This window comes from Gouania willdenowi, chromosome 2 (genome assembly GCF_900634775.1).
Source record: "Gouania willdenowi chromosome 2, fGouWil2.1, whole genome shotgun sequence".
NCBI classification, from domain to species: Eukaryota; Metazoa; Chordata; class Actinopteri; order Blenniiformes; family Gobiesocidae; genus Gouania; species Gouania willdenowi.
Window position 1 is genome coordinate 3,007,758 of NC_041045.1, and position 21,523 is coordinate 3,029,280.

The following is a 21,523-nucleotide window of genomic DNA, read 5'->3' on the forward strand; positions in this document are numbered from 1 at the left end:
GACATTAATTACTTTGACCTTCAGGATGACAGTTTTTTTCCCCAAGATCCTGAAAGGATCACTTTTAACCTCTTTTTGGTATAGGTGACTTTGTGTAATGCTACAGATTCTAATTATCCTGACCCTGGAGGTGAACACATTAATGTTAACACAGGAAGTGCAGTTGGATTAAAAAAAATAATGAAAAAAAAATCTAACACAAAGATGGTGCAGGTGTTACCCTTGTTTTGTTGCCATGAACTCGACTCAAGAGATTCGACTTTTTACCTAAAAGTGTTTAAAAGTTGAACTTTTTGTATAACCTTTTGTATGCCTCTCAAAAACATTTAGATTAATTGCCCTGAATCTAAATTTAGGAGTGAAAAACGGCAGCACCACATCTTTAAATAATCCTGGTTTTAATACTTTAGGGAAATATCCAAAAGTGAAGCTGCCGTCTTGTAATTCAGATCAGGTGTGGTGCAACAAACCAACTATAGTACTTAAAATTGCACGACGTTCAACTCACTCTCAACCAGAGTTGTTTGGAAGACATCAGCAGAAGTGTTTGTCAGCTGTGACAGAGTACGATGAAATAAAAGGATAATAGATACTGATCTTTGACAGGCATCAGGAAGTATAAAGATGTGACACAGTTAGCAGCAACATCTACTATAACACTGCACATGAGAAACTGACGGTGAGCATTTTACATTAGGCAACTTTTATATTAAGCTCTGGACTTGGGCAAATGAGCGGAGAACATTTGATGAATTAATTTGACATCTCGTGCATGAAAAATAGCAGACATGAGAGAAATACAAACTTCTGATGATTTCAAGCACTGGAAAATGCAGCAGTTAAAATAATCTTTTCAACTACAACTGTTTAGAGTTTTGCGCTGTATAAATAAAGTTGAGCTGAGAGTTTGTGTAAAGTTATGAACGTCAGCCGTTCCTTTAAAGCAAGAGCAAATGTCAGCTGCTAATCATGATAACACCAACTTGCTAAAGTAGTTTTGGATCTTCTTGAAAAATCGGCGGAGTATAGTGATGGAGCCTGCTCGTGGCCCCCTCACGTATGACAGAAAATATGTCTGATGCACAGATTATATGATAGGATGACATCAAAATGGCAGCAGTGGAAGTCAGCATAAGTTCTACACCAGCACTAGAACCATTGGAGACTAGAAAAAACATTTGCAAGTAGTGCGTGCTGAACTTTGGCTCTACCTCTTAGCAAACACATGATTAGCAGAAGTTCTGAGTGCGGAGGAGTTCACAAGTGAACAACAAAGATCAAAAACGTGGAAAAATCTGCATTTAGCTAGGGTGGCTTTCCATCCATCGTCCATTATCTACCATTATATATATATATATATATATATATATATATATATAATCTACCAAATATCCTCTTTACCAGATAATGGCAGTTATCTAGATCAGTGATGGCGCCCCCATTTTTTCAAAAAACTGCGATGAAATGTGCAACCCAGATCCAATCCAAATGAAACTCTGTGAGTTAACTGTAGGAACCAATCCGACATAAATGAGTTTCATAACAATCTGTCAATTACAAACTAAGATGTACATTTTTTTAATTGATCCAGAATCAGTATATTGATCTGAATCCCCTCCAAAATGTAATGGAATCTTCCACTGAGTAAGGCTCATCTTTGGTTAAGTACTTTGGGTATAATTCTGCCCACAGACAAACAAATTAATAAACAAAGAATAATAATAGTAATACATACAATGATGAATGAAAGCACAGTGTGGATCTGCAACACTGCAACATATTTAATAAAAGAGGATTTACAGACTACAAAGGATTGAATAAAATGAAGATTCCTTAAGAATTCCTCTTTCGGTCCATTTAATACAAGAGGTTCACAGTAGATATTACTGACCATCCAATACTGCCATACAAGCAGTGCTGTTCATTGATCGCAAACCATGCTTGCCAAGCAAAAGCCCACCATAATCACAGAGAGTAGCTTATGCATTCATCAAGGGTAAATTAAAAGCACTGACCCCTTAATGTCAGCACACACAATCAGTAGTCCACGACAACATCTGCAAGTCTAAAAGCTTTTGTTTTGCCACTACAGAAACTACAGAAGATTTGTAAAGGCGCAGAAAAAAAAAACAACATTATACTAGCTTCACATAAACTTCATTTTCTGGCTGAGCTATGACATTTCCCCGTTAATCATCACTCCTTACATTTCTCCACGCTGGCAGTCAGTGCTGCAGCAGCCTGAAGCTCCGTCTTATGGGCAGAAAATCATTTGGTGCATCAGATGCTCTGAAGTCATGATATGTTGCTGCTGATTCAGGCGACGAGACAGTCAGCCGATCATGAATCTGAATTTGGATATTTCATCTTGCCTGGATGCTTCCCCTCTGATAGTCTTATGCATATTCATTAGCCGTGATATCCACCAGAAGGTTATAATCCATAAATGTCACTTTGTAATTAATTAAACCTGTCTATTGCTTGCTCTTCTTGCCTCATTAATGAGCCAAGTCTAAGTGATTGTATTTATATTCATGTGTCCAAATGTACCGCTCTATCTCGCATTCGGATGCCAGAAGATTTCCCTTCATTAGCGGCAGGAATCGCCGAAGGGCCATGTGACAGACAGGATGTGTGTTTAGAGGTTCCTGTCAGCAGCATGTGCAGAGATCCCATTCGTTGGCTAGGGTAGGTTGAGTAATGAGGGAACACATGGCCCTGGAGTCAAAAAGGAGGCTCTGTCTTGGCCAATGAGGCAAAGTTTGAGTAGCTGTGTTTCCATTACCCTCAGAAATGTAAAAAATCTTATTAGTGCAATAAAAACTGGTCATGGAAACATCTGAATTTCGAAAAAAAAAAACCACTCAAATATCGCAAAAAGTTTTTACGCTTTCAATAGGAGGAATTTCAGACGTTTCAATATTGAAATGTGTCTCAAAAGCGCTATGGAAACACTTTTTCCGCAAATACACGTCACAGAACTTGACGTACATGGTCACACGACATGAGGTATCTGGTCACATGACCACTGCTCTCCGAGAAAACATGACTAGGTACATGTGGACAGAAGGGGACTGGGACATTCCTTAGCATGATACTTAAAAATGATTACTGCCACATTAGACGTGAAACAACAAAGGAATACGGAGTGTCATAAGGATGTTCTGAGCGGGATGAGATTTCACGGGAATTACGAGGCTTCGGCTTCAAAACAACGTTCAATGGAAACGCGTTCAAAGCGCAAATATACTTTGTCGACATTTCAAAATATCGCTTTTATTTTGCGAAAATCTGTTATGGAAACCCAGTGAGTCTCACCTTTGGTGGTTAGTCTGGGCCATCTGGGTTAAAATGACGGTAATTTTGTGATTTTTTTTATTTTATTTTTGTTTTACATATACTGTAACTCTCCCCTTGAAATAATTGTTAGTTTTATTTCTAATAAAAAAATACAAATTTTTTTACATTACGAGAGGTCAGCATGAAGGACATGCGAATATTTGGCACACGTGCACCATCCATGCACTCAATATTATAGCTGGTAATCTCCTAAGGATTTTCTCGGTCACACCTGATGCTTTCTGCAAATGCTAATAACATACTGTATATATATAGGGGCTCGAAAGGAAAACGGTTGCACAAGCTGTTGCACATGTTGATATGTGGCACTAGCATGTGCTTGGCAGGAAGGCTTAGAGCTACTTGAGATAGCATCATAATTGGATACTCGTGCCTTGAATCCACCAACATCTTCTACGTGTTAAGAGTTCTTGAGCAAACACACACACACAGACACACACACACACACTTAGTCACACAAAAAAAGCCACTTCTTAAGCGTTGTCATCGGTTCATAGATCAGCAAAGGACTCAAATGCATCCCTTCTCTTCTGCGAGTAATCACCTCCAGCCGAGTCTCTTATAGAAAGTTTTTCATTATTTTAAAAAAAAACAAACAACCATTTATATCAAAATTATAGCATCTACCTTATTTACATTCTTCCTCTACCTGCCATTTCCTGGTTATGACCACAACTACCTGCTAGATTAATAAATACTGAATTTTTTTAATCAATGTATTCTTACAATGTCTGCATATGTCATCATAGTTCAATACTAAATGTTTTTAATTTCAAAAAGTGTATGATACAACCATTTCATTTTCAGATAAGGAAAATAAGAAAATTGAAATTGCAGTAATCTTTACTATCAAATCGCAATACTTAATAAATCAGAAGTGCAATGTAATCAAATTGGCACCCAAGTATCCTGACATTTGCTAGACATTAAGCAGCACTTTTTACGGCATAAAATATGATACGTGATATTGTCCCAAAGCATGTAAGTGAGGGTTTAGTCCATGTCATATTACTATTTAAATTGCATACCGAGATTTTACGCAAAATTGGATGTTTCCATCTCTTTGCCTACACATTTACTGTAGGTGCGTAAAAATTGCACTTAAATACATGATTTTGTCCCAAAACATGCATGTGAGAGTAGATTTCACCATTTGTTTAACTTTTTCTTAACATAGATAATGAAAATAATAATATTCATAACAATATTGCCATTTCCGTTCAAGACAGTGAATTTCCGCAATACGGGGAATTGGAGGCCCAACAAACCATAGCATGAAACTATTGTTAAATCCTTTTTAAAGCTCTTTTTAGAACAACTAAACTCAAAATGTGGCAATGATAATCAAATACATATTAATATGTGACATGTTGTATGTCGACCACATCACTGGTTGGATCTAAATATCCTGCAAGTCTGGATGACATATGAAAATTCTGTTGCAATTGTCATTTCAAACCATGCTCATCTAACAAAAAACAGGAAACCGTGAGGTCATAATCCTATTACGTGCAGGACAGGGCGACTATCTGCAGCACGTTAAAGGGACACAGCCATCCCTAGAGGCTCAGACAAGCCAGATTACCATCAAATCGATAAATGAAAAGCACAAAGCTACACAAGCAGCCGGCTTTATGTTGTCCAAAAACTATTAATGTCAAAATGAGCCAATTACCAATGAAAAATATGAGAAAATGAAATAAAAGGCCAGCTGCGACTTGATGTTATACAGTATCACAGTGTGTGTACCTCAGGGCCACTGGGTGCTGCCTGCTTTGTCCTTGATAGGGCGTTAAGCATCCTGGAGTGAAATCCTGCTGCTTTTTGGCATCTGAAGTTATTTTCCCTGTAAAGAAAAAAAAAATCCTATTAATTTTATAAACGTTAAATACTGCACATACACACATAAAGTTATCAGCACAAAAAGACTACAAAGACTCATAATCAAGGGGGTCCTGATCCATAATGAGCAAAAAAAAACAAGTCTTAGATATAAACACTGATACATAATTTGTTTTTATTCAATTTATTGAGGTAAATTTTCAGGGTCTTCTAATTGATTTTATTTATTTATTCTATTAATGCGTAGATCATGTTGATATTTATAATAAACTAGTGGTTATTCTGCACTTTGAATATATATTTGTGTTTAATGGTTTTATTCAGGTTATTTCATTAAAAGAAGTAATAAAAATACCAGTATGTATGATTCGTGCCGACATCGGATCGATACTAAGTAATACCTAAGATTGCCATATCGGAAGTGGAAAAATTGAGACAGGGACAGCCCTAGCAGGCATTATTCTCAGCAATATCTGTTTCATTTGTTTTAATATCAGCTCCTCTTCACTGGTGAAGCCGTACAGACAACATAAACTAAAAGGTCAATGAATTAATATATGAAGTTTCAGTTGCTCCGCCACAACAACAGCATTACGGCTGCACACTCAGCATTACTTTACTGTTTTGTGGAACGTGGTGGAAAATACTGTATATATGTTGTTTTTTTTTTTTACCAGTGACCCAATATAACGCTGCTCTTCATAAAGTTGATATATTGGCTGTTATCAGCCTGGGGAGTCTCCCTAAATAACTACTCGCTGCTTAACAGTACGGCTTTTATACTTATCTGGATTAATTTCATGCTTGCTGCCTGCTGTTCTATTATTCACAATAAGAGCATGACCGAGGGTTGATAAAAGCTACGTCACTACATTTCCAGCTCGGATGATTTTTACTAAACCAAAGTAATTATAAGAATTTATTTTACAATTAAGGACACTAATTGATGACACCTAATTGTGTGAGTTTATCAGATTTTCTTCTGGCATTTGTAGCGGGAAGTCTTTAACTCTAGAAATAAGAAAAAACCCTGCCGGATAGTAGAAGTTTTTTCCTCTAAAACATGAATGGACGAACGAACGTGTTGCATTGTCGAGCCGGGACTCCCTGTGTAGTGAGATAAAGTGACCAGCGACATCTTCTACACTTTAGTTCAGAAGTATTTATGTGCATCATGTTCTAAATATCAAAAGTAAGACAATGAATCAATAAAATCAATAAAAATCAACTATTAAATGCGTTGGCAACAAATTTCATTATCAATTTGTTGCATCGTGCAATTTACGGTCACTGACTGTGTGAACTGTTTGGTTCATCTACAGAGCTTTGTCTATGAGTGCACGAGTGTTTGTGCACGTGCGCGCAGTGTTTGGGTGCGCGTGCATCAAGAGTATTTGTGTGCATGTGCGCGCGCACTACGATTATTTGTGTGCGCGCACCATGAGCGTTTGTGTGTGCTTGCAGAGCGTTTGTGTGTGCTTGCAGAGTGTTTGTGTGTGCACGCAGTGTTTGTGTGTGCACGCAGTGTTTGTGTGTGCCCGTGCCCCAAGCGTATTTGTGTGCGTGTGCGCGTGCAGTGTTTGTGTGCATGTAGAGTGTTTGTGTGTGCGGGCGCAGAGTGTTTGTGTGTGCGTGCACCACGAGCGTTTGTGTGTGCTTGCAGAGTGTTTGTGTGTGTGTGCACGCAGAGTGTTTGTGTGTACACACAGAGTGTTTGTGTGTACACACAGAGTGTTTGTGTGCGCGCCCACCACGAGCGTTTGTGTGTGCTTGCAGAGTGTTTGTGTGTGTGCGCGCAGTGTTTGTTTGTGCCCATGCACCAAGAGTATTTGTGTGTTTGTGAGCGCTCACCACGATTGTTTGTGTGCGCGTGCAGAGTGTTTGTTTGTGTGCGCGTGCAGAGTGTTTGTGTGTACACACAGAGTGTTTGTGTGCGCGCCCACCACGAGCGTTTGTGTGTGCTTGCAGAGTGTTTGTGTGTGTGCGCGCAGTGTTTGTTTGTGCCCATGCACCAAGAGTATTTGTGTGTTTGTGAGCGCGCACCACGATTGTTTGTGTGCGCGTGCAGTGTTTGTTTGTGTGCGCGTGCAGAGTGTTTGTGTGTACACACAGAGTGTTTGTGTGCGCGCCCACCACGAGCGTTTGTGTGTGCTTGCAGAGTGTTTGTGTGTGTGCGCGCAGTGTTTGTTTGTGCCCATGCACCGAGAGTATTTGTGTGTTTGTGCGCGCGCACCACGATTGTTTGTGTGCGCGTGCAGAGTGTTTGTGTGTGTGCACGCAGAGCGTTTGTGTGCACGCAGAGTGTTTGTGTGTGTGCACGCACCACAAGTGTTTGTGTGTTCGCGCAACACAAGTGTTGTGTGTGACTTGCGTTTGTTTGTGCGTGAGACACTTTAAATTCAGTTTAATCAGCTTAAGCAACGTTTAAATGTGCTATATAGATAAAATGTTTTTTTTTTTTTCAAATCTGATTAATCGATTAATTTATTGACCGATTAATTGATTATGTTAATAATCGACAGTTGCAGCTCCAATCAAAAGGCTTTTTCCACATTAGCGCAGCACACCTAGTGTTTTCTATCATAAGCAACACTGCATTACTTTACATGAGCTACTGTCTGGGATATTTTAGGTTCACTCTCTTGGAAAATCTTCCTGGTGTGTCCTTGAACAGTGAGGCCACGGTGTGAACGGCTGTAAAGCTCTCATTTGTCATCTGGAATGTGTCTCACTAATTTCCAATGCTCGCTGGTTTGGTCAAATAAAAACACAACATAAGGGCTGCGTCATTGCTTGGTACGAGGTTATTTTAATAAGAAAACTAGAGGCAGTGCATCGTCTTTCTTTTCTTGATTTCTTGATTTCTATTTCTCCCCCTGCTCCCTGGCGTGTGAACAAAGTGTTTCTAACACGAAAGCCAATTTTTTTAAAACTTCAACTTAACCTAACATTAGATTTTCAGGACGCAAGTCGCTGGACGTTCTAGAAGATTTGAAAGATTTTGCGTAATTTTAATTAAGCTAAAATAAAGTTAACCAGATGTGAATGTTGGATCATAAAGAGGTGATACCTCTTCTCTGAACTCTGATAAAAATGCTTATCAAAGAGAAAAGGTGGAGAAATGTCCCTCAAGCCGGGCTGCTGGAATCTGCTGAGAAGTCATAGATGTCTTCTGTGAAGTCAAACATGGCATAGCTCCAACTTACTTCACCTTTTCAACTCTACTGACACATCCCAAGGCACTTGTACTGCTCTCAGCATCTACTTTGAATATTTGCATCTCATCTTCATCCCACTTCTTGATCATTCTTATTTTGAGCACATATCAAAAGGTTAGAACAGAATCCGTCTTCTAGTCCTAACCTGTAAAACACTGAGCGAAATGTCACGTTACAGCTCTACCAGCACTTGGAATTTCAAGCACATCATTTTTTTCAAACACCTTTCACACTAAATTCTCCAACAGCTAAACACCGCTCAGTTGAAGGGTCTTGCTTTTAAAAGAGCACAATAAAATACTGGCATGTCTTTAATGTTTCAGGATGAGGTGAGTTGGATTTCAAAGTGCTTGCTGCTTATCTTTGGGCAACACTCTGATTTGAACACCTTGGTTACAATGAAGCACAGCTGCTGTTTGCTCCACGCCATTCCCTCCATACGCGCACTCTTCCATTCCTCTCCGACTTTTAATTTCAAACACATTGATGGCAATATTACTTCAGGCAATGTCACAATAACTACACTGAAAATGTAGAGTTTGTCCAGGCACTGGAATCACTAAAACTACTTTCTTACATTCCTGACAGTGCCTTTCATTAAGTGGATTGATCAAAAACTACAGACTGTCCTTGAATTTCATGATTAAAAAAATACAAGAGCAGGGTTATTATTTCAACAGCACATCATCAGTAGGGTAAAACTAACCTGTCCCATGACGGTCTGGCGTCCAAATAGTCACTCCTTTCTCCTTTCCTATCCACTTTCCTTGACCCCCTCAAGTGTTTAAGTGGTGGCCGTGATAAAGAGCGTCCAATTCTGTTTAAGCCAAGGAAAGGAGGCTCAATACTTCCTTTATAACTTCCTTTAGCCTAGGAAACACTGATACATCCTTTACCAAAGGAGACCACATAATGCTGCCCCACAATTCCTCCGCACACACCCGAGTGTTTACGAAAACTAATGATGACCGACAAGGGACGGAGCTCAATCTACTGCGTATGATTGAGAGGGAGATTTTTGGTCATGATGTTGATTTAATGTGTTTACTAATGATTTTAAAGGAGACATGTCATGCTTTTAAATCCTTCCTTTTTACATATAAATCATACAGTTGTGGTCTATATAAAGCAGAACTGCAATGCTTGGGTCTGAATTCCTCATTATTATAGCTCCACCCCTTTTCCACCCCTTTTCTGATGTGCTTCTGAGAGCAACTCGTTTTGGTGCGGTCTCTTTAAATGCAAATGAGACACTTCATACCCCGCCCCCTCTCCAGGTTGACACTCGGTTCAACTCCACCCTGTTTGATAGAAGAGATACGGCTATGTAGTGGCGCAGAAAATGTTTATTCACACGTTATTTACAAAATGTCAACAACAGAAGACTTGTCCATCCAGCCTTACATGTTGGAGCCAGAGTCTGACCCGGCGGAGCGAGATGAAAATGAAGATGATGAACCTGCAGAACCCTAACAAGTGAGCTAACACAAGCACCGAGCTAACGCTAGCGCCAAGCTAACGTCACGAAATGCATTTTAATACAGTCTTTTCGGAGACAAAAACGGCAAAATGAAATGACTAATGAAAACTTTAGACTTAAATTAAATCACGTAGGCCATATCATCAAGGATCTAAAACGAGCACACAGCGCTAACATATGAAGACGGTGCAACTGCTAATGCTAACAAAACAATGACAGGGACATCTTATCATCACACTTTTTAGCGTTATTTACAGCTTACCGAAGTGCTCTGTTTGTCGTCTCCAAAGATAGAAGGAATTGAACCCTCAATCAGACAAAGTCTTTCTGTAAATCCTTCTTTATACTGGTGGAGGTTGATGAAGCAGTCATCCTTGAAGTGCTTCACGCACACAAAAATGACCTTATCCACAGATGTGGGTACATTTCTATAAAAAATAAAACTCAACCAGGCACTTTGAAAAGGTTCTGATGCTGGGAGACGGTGTAATGAAGCGTGTGGGTTACTACATCCAACAACTGAACATTTTGACTTATCCTCGTAACTTCAGCATCCTTGAGCGTGGACTACAAAATAAAAGCGAGAAATAAAAATGGCGGATTGCTCGAAGTGTTGGACCTGGAGTCGATGTCCTAATTTGACAGTTCAGCTGCAAAAACTGTGACGTTATTGTTCAAAAAACGTAATAGAGAATAGAAAAATTAAAACAGATTGAAAAATATGAGCAAAACAGAATATAAAGATATCAACGGAGCACCTGAAGAGACTAATTTGAACTTTTCTGTACTTCTAAACACTCTAAATAAACAACAAAATGCATTTAAGGGCTAAAAAAGTGGATTTAGCATTATATGTCCCCTTTAAATGTTGTTATTGATTTTAAGCTGTTGAATGTTTTATCATGTAAAGCACATTGAGTTGCCTTGTGTATGAAATGTGCCATACAAATAAATTTGCCTTGCCTTGCCTAAGTTACCAATGCAATAATATGCCTTGAACCACTTTAAATAATCTAAAATCCTTATCTTATTATATGTAAAACACATTATCAGATCATAACTGACATAAAACAGACACTCTGTGGTTCAAGATGAAGGGAACAGAGACATTTTAGCCATATTACTGTATGTTTTATTCAACATAATTCATATTTCTGAGTGGAAGGTGAGTGTGAGCAACCATTCACAATGTGACGGTCTTTTAGCTTAACTTTTGTTCCTGGTAGCCTCTTTTCCTTTGATTTACATTCAAACCTTGTCATTTTTTAGATTATATCAGCGGAAAATGTCATAAAGGTGCTTTTAGTAGTCCATTTTCGGAAAGATTTTTTACCACAGCAGATGTCACTAACCTTCCCGGCCGTCAGATTATTACGTCAACTAGTTGAAATGCGTCTGTTTGTCAAAACAAACATGATCGTGCACCTTTATTTAACCCTGTTATGTCATCCACAGGGGTTATGAAAAAGTCGATAGGAAAAGAGATAGGAGGGACTATTTGGACGCACCCAACATTTAAAGGGTCACTAAACCCAAATGACAAAGACAGCTCAACTGAAAGACTATTTAATGTAGCCTTTACTAGTAGGACTAAGAGGTGATTGACAAACTGCATATTCAATATGTCTTTATACGTCAAACGTCAAATGTCCATAGACTTTCTATACGTCTATGGAATAAGTACCAGTAATTCTGATGGTATAATAACATGATGTGAAAGCTGATTGGCTGAAATCTCCAAAATGGCAATATTATGTGGATTTAACGGCTAAATGTTGATAAAAATGACTCTAATAACATTTCTGTTTAATCAGTATTATTACTAGCTGCCACTTTTCCCCCTGTCCTCTGTTACATCTTAAAGAAGTGAAATATCTTGACAAAGGTCAAATTCCAAGGTAAACAAACTGCACAGTTATTTTTTTAAGGCCGAGAGACACTTGGATGATTCACTGAAAGACACATGATAACTTGTGGCAGACCCAAACACTGCTCTGCTGGTGTTTGCTCCTTTGAACATGATTTATGTGTCATGATTGAGACGCTCCATAACAACAGAGGTTATCACAGAAGCCCAGTCTATGTTGTCTGAGGCAGAAAGTAAATATGCTGTATTACAATGTACTGGATAAACACGCATCAACATCCCCAAACAGGGATTCAGATGGGCTATATATCTTGTTGGGAAAGAACCGATTATTTTCCAAACATTAAAAGCTGCCCAAAGTAAATATTTCCTCAGCTGGATGTGCATTTCCATTTTCCTTAAGGGGTTTTAATTATACCAGCTAAACACCACAGACAGCACAGGAAACTTAAGGAACTCTGGAGATTGTGTCCGTAATATTAAACCAATGGCACTTTTTGAACCTCGCGCTGAATGTTTTTGTCAACAACCAACGTGAGGAAAGTCTGGTCCTGGTACTGTTTCAGCCTTCTATTGTGCTGATCAAATAAAAGGTTTGGAGAGTTCCTGCTTTAAACAATGGTGGGAGCTCGATCTCACAGTGACGTTCATAACTGGAAGTACGGTACTCACTAGCACCTACTTTAGCCAAACTGGTGATGTCAATGGAAATGACCCATTATTCAGTTTTAGATTTATCATCTTAAGTGTATTCATACGATGGGTTAGGGCTGGGTGATAAGGACCAAAACTCATATTTTGATATTTTTTTCTCAAAATGCCGATATACATTATTAAATCTTGACAATTTTAACTCAATAAAGTCTGACCAGAAAGACAAATTCTGGCTTAAATTTACTTGCCATGCAGACACATTTATTAACAAACAGCTGCACAATATGTGCCACTTTTGGCTTTTTCTCCAGTAAGGGACAGCACGTGTGAGTGAGTTCTGGAGTGTGGCTTGTTTAGGGGAAGGTCTGGGTTAGGACGCACTCAGTAATCAATCTAACTGTGCTTTTCATGCTGTTTTGAGAAGTAACAAATGCAATAACTCCTAAAATGAGTATTTTGACACAAAATAAGCGATACAAAATATTTTCCACAGAAATATGGAAAAATGATAAAAGAGACTGTTTGACTGCTCTATGAATAATATAAAATACTTGTATGATGTGTACTGTGTGATAGACCTTTGTCGCAACATCCGTATTTTGACCCGAAAATACGCAATCGTTGTGGAAACCTACTTCCTGTTGCGTTCAGGGCAATGGGTAACCAAGCAACAAGCAAGAGTTGTTGTAGTGTTTTAATGCCCATAAGCAGCCTCATCTATCATTCCACTCCTTCCCTGTAAACATTGAAGCTAAATGAAAATGGGTTCAGGCTATTCGGCGGGACGAAGGACCAACGTTTATGATTAAAAAGGGGAGTCGTCATGTCTGCAGCAGACACTTCACACCAGAAGACTACGTCTTAGGAATCACTGTTTACCGCTTGAAACCAGAGACTCTGTCCCCAGCCTTTATCCTTGGAACGATTACACTTCTAAAAAATGGCAGCCGTTAATGTCAGTAGGAGTTGAGGTAAAACAAATTGCACAGAAAGCTTTGAAACTGGATCATGATTATATGACGCAGAAGAAATTCCACCTCCTTTAACGTTTACGTTATGTCTTCATGGTAGAGTTGTGTGTTGTCTCCTTCAATCACTGTAACAGATACTGCCACGTCTAAGTAAGCGTAATTCCCTAGCTATGTTGTTGTGTAGCGGACACACTAATGATTTGTAATTCTAGTCAACAGTTCAGTAACGGCTAGCTAACATTACTTACCTTGTTACTTATGGACAGACTCTTCGTGGAAAAACGTGTATCCTTTATCCAGTTTCTTGTTCGTGGTGACTAAGTTTTCCATCACGACTCTTGCCACGTCGACAAAGCTCATTTTTGGCAAATCCGTGAGGGAAGTTGTGGAGATTTTCTGATCCTGGCTTTCTGCTGTGTTGACATTTTACCGGAAGTCTGCATAGATTGCAATTGCATATTTCTGGTTATTATGAGAAAGGTCTATTTTATAATTGCAAACAAGTAAAAAAAAAAAATATAGCTATATCTCAATATAGGTGATATTGCCAAAATAGAAAAATTGATATATCTTGAATCCCGATATATTGGCCAGGCCTACAATGGGTTATATATCGCTTAAAAAAGTAATTCAAAGGGAAACTTTACGAGGTACGTTACAAAACTGAGTTGATGCATAAAACCATTTGATTAAGATTATAAATACAGATGAAAATGTGATCATTCTTTCTACTTTCAGCCCGAAATCAAGTAGCCTTGTCTCTCAAACCAGTACTTCCTCAATAACTTCCCACCTGTCTTTAATCGTGTCTCTTCTTCTGTCCAATCAGGGGGGAGTTAGTTGGATCTCTGCTGGGAGCATCTGTAATGAAGCAGATTGAGGAAGTGGATGGTTACAAGTGCCAAAAACGACTCTCTGTTGGCGTTTCTCATGTGGCTCTGCATTTCACTCCCTCATATGTTGTTGGCCAGCTTTCAAAAAATTAGCCAGTGTGTGCAAGTCACTGCAAAGTTATGTGTGACAGTGTCAGAAAGAGTTAAGAACATTCAAACTTCAACTTTGGCGGTGAGAGTTTTTTTTTTCTTCTTCCCCAAACTTCTGTCGCGATGCGATTAAAGTTCTGTCAGTGCGTCGTAGACTCAGCAAGTGGAGGAATAATACCTTAAGGCTTCCTGTGTTTTTTTATGCTTGAGGTGTGCTACGGCGTCTAAAACCCAACTCTCTCGTACGTGTCGTCCATTGCTTCGCTTTCGTCTTCACGCCCTCATCGGGCCTTAAACACTCTGCTCCGTGTCTCCTGATCTGACTGAGTCTCACTGTTTCATGTGCTCAATTCCTTTGAGCCTTTGTGGCAGATGAAGCTGATGATTCTCCCCCTTGTTAACAGAGGCCCTCACAGTCAGCATCCAGCAGGCAGCCTGCTGTTCCCCCGCCTCGTGGTGGAGGAGAACGCCTGAGAAACGTCATCAGCGCACTTCAAATGAGTGCCGAGGATTAATGAAGGAACGCTCCAGCTCCAGCTTGCTGCTCAGAGTCGTTTTAATTCATCCTTTGAGTAAAGCTTTCCAATGTCTTTGCGTTTCAGCATAAAAGCACTTTCAGTTTTTGCAGCATGGGGGGCGGGATTTATTTGACGGACTACAGACAGTTTAGGAAAGACATTATTAGTCATCTGAGGGGAAAAACTGGGAGACAAATGGCGTAAATAATTATTAAAAACCAATTTTTTTGATTGTCTCATAGCTATAAGATGTATTAATTATATAAATATTCAACCAATCAATGGTCAAACTCAATGAGTATATACTGTCTACTATATACTACACAGATGATTAGGCTGATGAGCGTTCCCATTGAAGTGTACTTCCAAGTTTCCCAAGAATTCTCCACCTTTGAAAGTTCTAAAAACATTTTAAGTGAGAAAGTAGAACACTAGCATGTGCTCATTTGATCCATAAAACTTAAAAGCAAATTTAGACACAAATAATGACAAAAATACATACATTAAAAAAAATTCAAAAAAATACACCAAACAAAAGCAAAACGACAAAAAAAAATTATTACAATAAACAAACAAAATTACAGATGAATACACAGAAGATGAACAAAAACACAAAAATGACAACAGAACTCCAAAAACATACAACACAATTACAAAAACTTTAGCTTGTTTTGGGTGATTAGTCAATTTAGGATTTACAAACATTCTATTTAATGTTACATTGGTCATAAAGTACAATACTTTGTTTTTATGTTCCAGAAACTTGTAATTAAATGTATATAATTTTGTCTTAGTAGATCTACTGTAAACTGTCACGCACTTGTCAAAATAATTGCTCAGTAGACTTCATATTGTTAAAGTTTGGCAAAAAAAGAAGATTTATATAGATTTTTAGAATGTTATTTTACTTATTTGCTCTAAAACACATGGAATTGTTATTTTATCAATAATAATAATGAAAAGAAATTCAAGCAATTTATTGCTTTGGCTTATGACATAAATAAAATTAGGTGAACGTGGCCACTGAATTAAATTGCGGCGTCCTCATACGTGCTCTTACTTTGAAAATGCCAAGTCACATTATATGAAGAAAAAAAAAAAAACGGCCTTTTTCGGTTTCTTTTTTGTTTTTAGAAACTAAAAATGAAAAAAGACGGACTTTTTTGTCTTTTATTGACCTTGATAAAAATTTAAAAAAACTTGGATTTTCAATCTTAATTCTTAAAAAATAAAAACTACTTGTTTTTTTGTTGAACATTAAGCCTTTTCACACTCGGGAAGTGCGCATGCGTGACTTGGGGAGGTCATATGTCTCGAGACATAAAAACGTAAACAAGCTCGTTCACTCTGTTGATATTTCCAACTTAACAGCCTTTTTTAGTGTTATTCCAGAGATCTTTAGTGTTTTAATAAAGATCATATTATTAATATTACACATATTCAGACTTGAGGAGGTGTCCAGGGTTTTCTGCTGGTGTCACTTACGATTGATCCGAACACTTTTAAAAACCAATGGAAGCAGCTCAGCAGCAGTATGGAAGCAAGGGCCGTACTCTTGCTTCCACACAGGTGACCCCTGGTTGACGAAAACACCGACTACCTGGGTCTCCAGGTTTACGAAGTGTCTATTGATACGGAAACGTATAATGTATAATTCCACCTTTAAAAATACATATACAAAAAATGTTTTACATGTTAGGGTATTTCCTGGGTTAGGGCTAAAATAAATATGAGCTGAAATAAAACTGATGGTACTTTAAGTCACATGGTGCACCTATTACGTCACCTAAACAGGACAATGAGGGGCGTTCCTTATGAATAGCTACGCCTTACCTTTATTGTTGGTAGTTTTTTTTTTTTTTACTTTTGTAGTTGTTTTAACAACTATAAAGTGTTTTTGAAAAGTGCAAATAAAATGTATTATTATCGGTGGCAAAGCAAGATTTCCGAGTGTAAAAAGGAGATTAGTGCTGACAGCGGCAACAAACCCGGAAGCAACAAACCCGGAAACAACTCAGAACAGAGATGATGAATGAAGACGTTCTGGTGAAAAAAAACAAAGAACTGGTGTAAATACGTTATAAAAAGTGACAGAGAGTTTATCTTCATACATACCATCAGGATGTGACACAGTTACACGTTCTGTTAGATTAATAACTGAGATTTTAACGTCTACCACGGGGGAAGGAATGACGTAAGTCACCATGAAAAATCAGCCAATCACAAGCGTCACAAATATACACTGTTTATAAAGTGTTAAATAATGTAAAGTCTGTAATAAATGTGTCTAATAAGTCATTAGTGAATACCAGAGAACCACATGAGTGAGCATGAGAAATTATAATAAAATATGTAATAAAATTAAATGTTAATGTCTAACTTAAAGACAAGCAACGTGAAATTAACAGAAAATATACAACTTGTTGACTTGTATATAAATTGTAAGTATATTAAATAAACACGTGTGCTTCATATACACATTTATGTTTTTATTTAGGCTGTTTTATAATTTAGGAATTAGTGCTGGGCGATATATCGAGATTCAAGATGTATCGAGTTTTCTATTTTGGTGATATAGAAAATATATTTCATATATATATATATTATAGTGTATTATGTATCAAAATACTAGTTTTAGGAGTTTTACTTCTCAGAACAACATGTAAAGCTCAGTTTGATGGATTTTTGTTAATAAATCTTCCTGTGTAGCATTTAGCATCAGCAAATTTAACCCAGAATTGTTTTTCTGGTCAGACTTTATTTGATAAAATTATCTAGATTTATATCATATATCACCATTTTGAGAAAACATATTAAGATATGAGTTTTGGTTCATATCACCAGCCCTAGTAGGAATGTTCACAGCATTTTAATGTTAATAAAGGTCGACCTACCAGATTATAATCACATAATTGTATTTAATAAGTGGGTATTTTAGATTTATTATACATCTATATTATAATATAAGGGATACTTGTTTACACCCTATGGCGAGTTTATACGTCGACTTTGACCTCATGTGTGAGAACTGAACCAGAGCGAGTGTGAAAAGGTTTATAATAACAGACAGTGACGTCATGGGGTTTCCCTTCTAAGCCACGCCCCCAGAAACCATTGCATTAATTAAAGTAAATCACGGACAGCTGGAGATTAATCTGATATAATGCTCATTTCATCTGTCGTTACAAACTTAACAGTGAGTGTGTTCTCCCTAGAACTTTAAACACTCGCACGCGAGAAAACCTTGAAAATTGTTGTCAAAATTAAAGCAGAAATTTTGTCCAAAAGTTAAAACTCACCTGACATGACAGCTGTTCAGTCACTAATCCTCTTCACCGACTGGTCCGCGTCGCTCTCATTCACCTTTTTGCTCTGCTTTAAAGTATTCCAACACTTTACACATATTTTGTTGTTTTATAATGTTTAAATTATCCCCTTTTCACCGATAGCTAATGGCATTTAGTCACAGGTCAGAATTTATTGGACAGGAAATGACGCGTTACCTCTTGCCTTCCCTACAGAGTAAAAGTTTTTGTTTTTATTAAAAATAAATAAATAAATAAAAAAGTTTTATGAGTTAGTAAATTCATTATTATGAGAAAGTTATAATTATGAGAAAATTATTTGTTATGTTGAGTTGCCAAAAAAAAAAACGTAAAAAATGTCACTGAATATTTTTTAAACAGACACACAGATATATATATACTTCCACTATTTTCTACACTACGTACCATGTGTTTAATTCTAAAAACTGAATAAACAGCCACAATATGTGTCAGTGTTGGTACAATAATAAGATATTTCAAAAATATTTAAATAACATTTGTTTATAGTTTAGATCTGAACATTTAACAGTGGTGTAAGGGTTTCTCAATAATTTAACAGCCAAACTATTGTAACCAATGTTACTGTTAACAATTGATTTTTACACAGAAACCTTTATAAGGGTGTGTGTGACTAAACATAACAATTACAAATCGTACCAATTTACTAATGTTAAGGCACAGTAATTCTGCATATATATAAATATATATATATATATATATATATATATATATATATATATATATATATATATATATATATATATATATATATATATATATATATATATATATATGCTTGCTTTGTTGTGTGATACGTTATACAGTATGTAATTGTGTACCGCACTAAGAAGACAACTGGACTGGGTGCCGACTCTAGCCAAAGCTAACAGACCCAAAATAAACAGATAAGATACAAATATTTTGTAAAGCAGTTTACAATCCCACTGTAGGAACATGACAACGATTCACACACTATTACCAGGACTTTGTTTATTTACAGCTGAGAAGATGACGGGAGTCACAAGTGTTCCACAGGTACGTACAGAGAGACATCAATAGTTCCCACCTCCTGGACAAAGCTCTGCTTAGCGTGGACAGTCTGGGACACACAGAGGACACACACTGTACACTGAGCTCAAATACACCTTTACCTTGCACAAAAAAAACCAAAACCTGGCAAAAGAAAGGGAGGGGGATGGGGAGGACTCGTATTTAAATACAAAAGAACATGTACAAATTGTATCGCCTCCAGGCACTGTGCTCCCTTATTTACAATGATGGAAACAGGCAGCGGAACCTCTGCATGGCAGAGCCATTCATTTAGAATATGCAGGAACAAAGGGGTGCTGCTCGCTGTGGGGGAAAGCCAGTGCTACCAGGGCTGAGATAAAATCCATTGGAGACTGAGAGGCAGTGGGGGGGCTGGATTGCTACAGCCTGGTGAATTAATCACTGTCGAGAAGTACATCATCAGTATTACCTATCAGAGGACAGAGCCCCAGCTCTCAGCCAATCATAATCGAAGAGCATCACCAGTGGGCTCACGGCGGCTGACAGACATTCATAGTTGGCACGAGGTCACAATAACATCTCTGGTCATTTGAATGACATATAAATAAACTAAATAGCAAATAAATTATCTCGCGTAGAGCTCCTCTTATGCATTTTATAGATTCATAGATTTGTAATGTAGACTCTCTTATTGTGAAAAGAAACAAAACAAAAACACACAGAGAGATTTACAGTATGTGCCGATACATTCAACCTGAATCATGTTCTCGCACACACACACCTGAAACGTGGTTCCTGCAGCTCGTCGAGCAGCATCAACCTGACATCTACGGTAGTTGCACAATGCAGTTACACTCACCTGTCCAGCGTTTTCAACCACAAGCCACGATCCTAAGACTACACTTCCCAGAATTCACAGCATTACAAGAATAATCTCCGTCATGTGACAACACCCAAAAAAAGTAAGGACAAACAAAAGATAATATTCCATGGTTTTACGCCCGTTACAGCTGCGTTTGGCCACCAGAGGGAGGAAAGGAAAGGGAAAGGAAAAGGGATAGGGGATAGGGGAAAGGAAAGGATAGGGATAGGGATAGGGAAAGGAAAGGAAAAGGGATAGGGGAAAGGAAAGGATAGGGATAGGGAAAGGAAAGGAAAGGAAAGAAAGGCACATTAATGCCGTATTTACTGCCTCAGTTGAAAAGCACGAAACTGCCTTGGACTCACTTATTTTCTTTTAAAAAGGAAAAGTAGATGATGAGAAAACCAAAAACACAACATTACTGATTCAACCAAAACACAAGAGAGGATAGAAAATGGTAAAAAGAACACAAAAACTTTAAACCAAACTTTCCGCAATTGGAAAAAAGACAAATCCTCGACGACATATTTACATTAAGCTTTGTAAAATACTCTTTTTTTTCATCTATGTACATCACATGACAACATGAAAGAGAAAAGGGATTGAGAAAAAAAAAAAAAGCATGGTTAAGGAGATTTTTGTTTTTCCATTAAAAACCAACAAATTCCTCATTTCTTCCAGTGCTTTTCACGCGTATGGCTTCGCTGGGAACACCTTCAAACAAAAAAAAAAGAAAATCATATTTATGCACACACTGTACTAGCATCAATATAAAAGGCGACATCAATGCAAATTTGTGGCAAAACATAAAATACTTTATAAACTGCAACACTTTCCTTTTTTTTTTTTTTTTTTTTTTTTTGCTGTTCCCCTGCAATAAAAACACAACAAAAAACAAAAAAACAATTGTCAGCAGGAACAACAAAACAACGACAACAACAAAAACGCCCAGAATCTCATGAAGCTCAGTCCCCTTTGGTGCTGAAGCCTGATACATTGTACTGCAATGCTACAACGTTTACCTCTAATTAGCTTTACAGCTAGTTTAGCGGTGAAAGGACGAAAAAAAAAGTGTTTTAATGCAACACAGAGGAAAGTGAACAGATTCGAGCCATTGTAGGACGGCGATAAGAAAAGAAAAACGGAGAGAAAACGTCTGAGGTGTGAGCTTCAGGGCATTAGCTTATGATTGTGTGTTATTGTGTGAGAAAAGGCAGAGCAAAGATGAAATCAGAGATAGAATTAACCCAAAATACAATCATGAAGAAACAAGAGCCATCAACCGATCTCAGAGCACGATACGCAAATCATTCAGGCGGTCGAAAAAAGGCGGACCCGTTTCTTTTATCTCTGTTTTCTTTGTATGTACACATGCCTTTTTCTCAGGGCATTGATATAAACAGATATGCTATTTTCCAGTGTTGTAGTTCG

General features: G+C 37.8%; 1 long non-coding RNA gene across 2 annotated transcripts in view; it reads right to left on the minus strand.

The window, feature by feature from the left end:
- The window catches only part of LOC114478536 (uncharacterized), an 85,405-nt gene extending 67,064 nt beyond the window's left edge, over positions 1-18,341 (minus strand). Inside the window, exons 1-4 of one of the 2 annotated variants that reach the window (XR_003675868.1) lie at positions 18,193-18,341; positions 14,186-14,253; positions 13,641-13,829; positions 5,110-5,206 (exon numbers count right to left, since the gene is read on the minus strand). This is a non-coding gene — a long non-coding RNA (uncharacterized LOC114478536). Of the gene's footprint in view, positions 1-5,109; positions 5,207-13,640; positions 13,830-14,185; positions 14,254-17,008; positions 17,038-18,192 lie in introns of those variants that run through there. The other variant, XR_003675867.1, reaches the window with a different exon arrangement.
- Between the last annotated feature and the right edge of the window lie 3,182 nt (positions 18,342-21,523).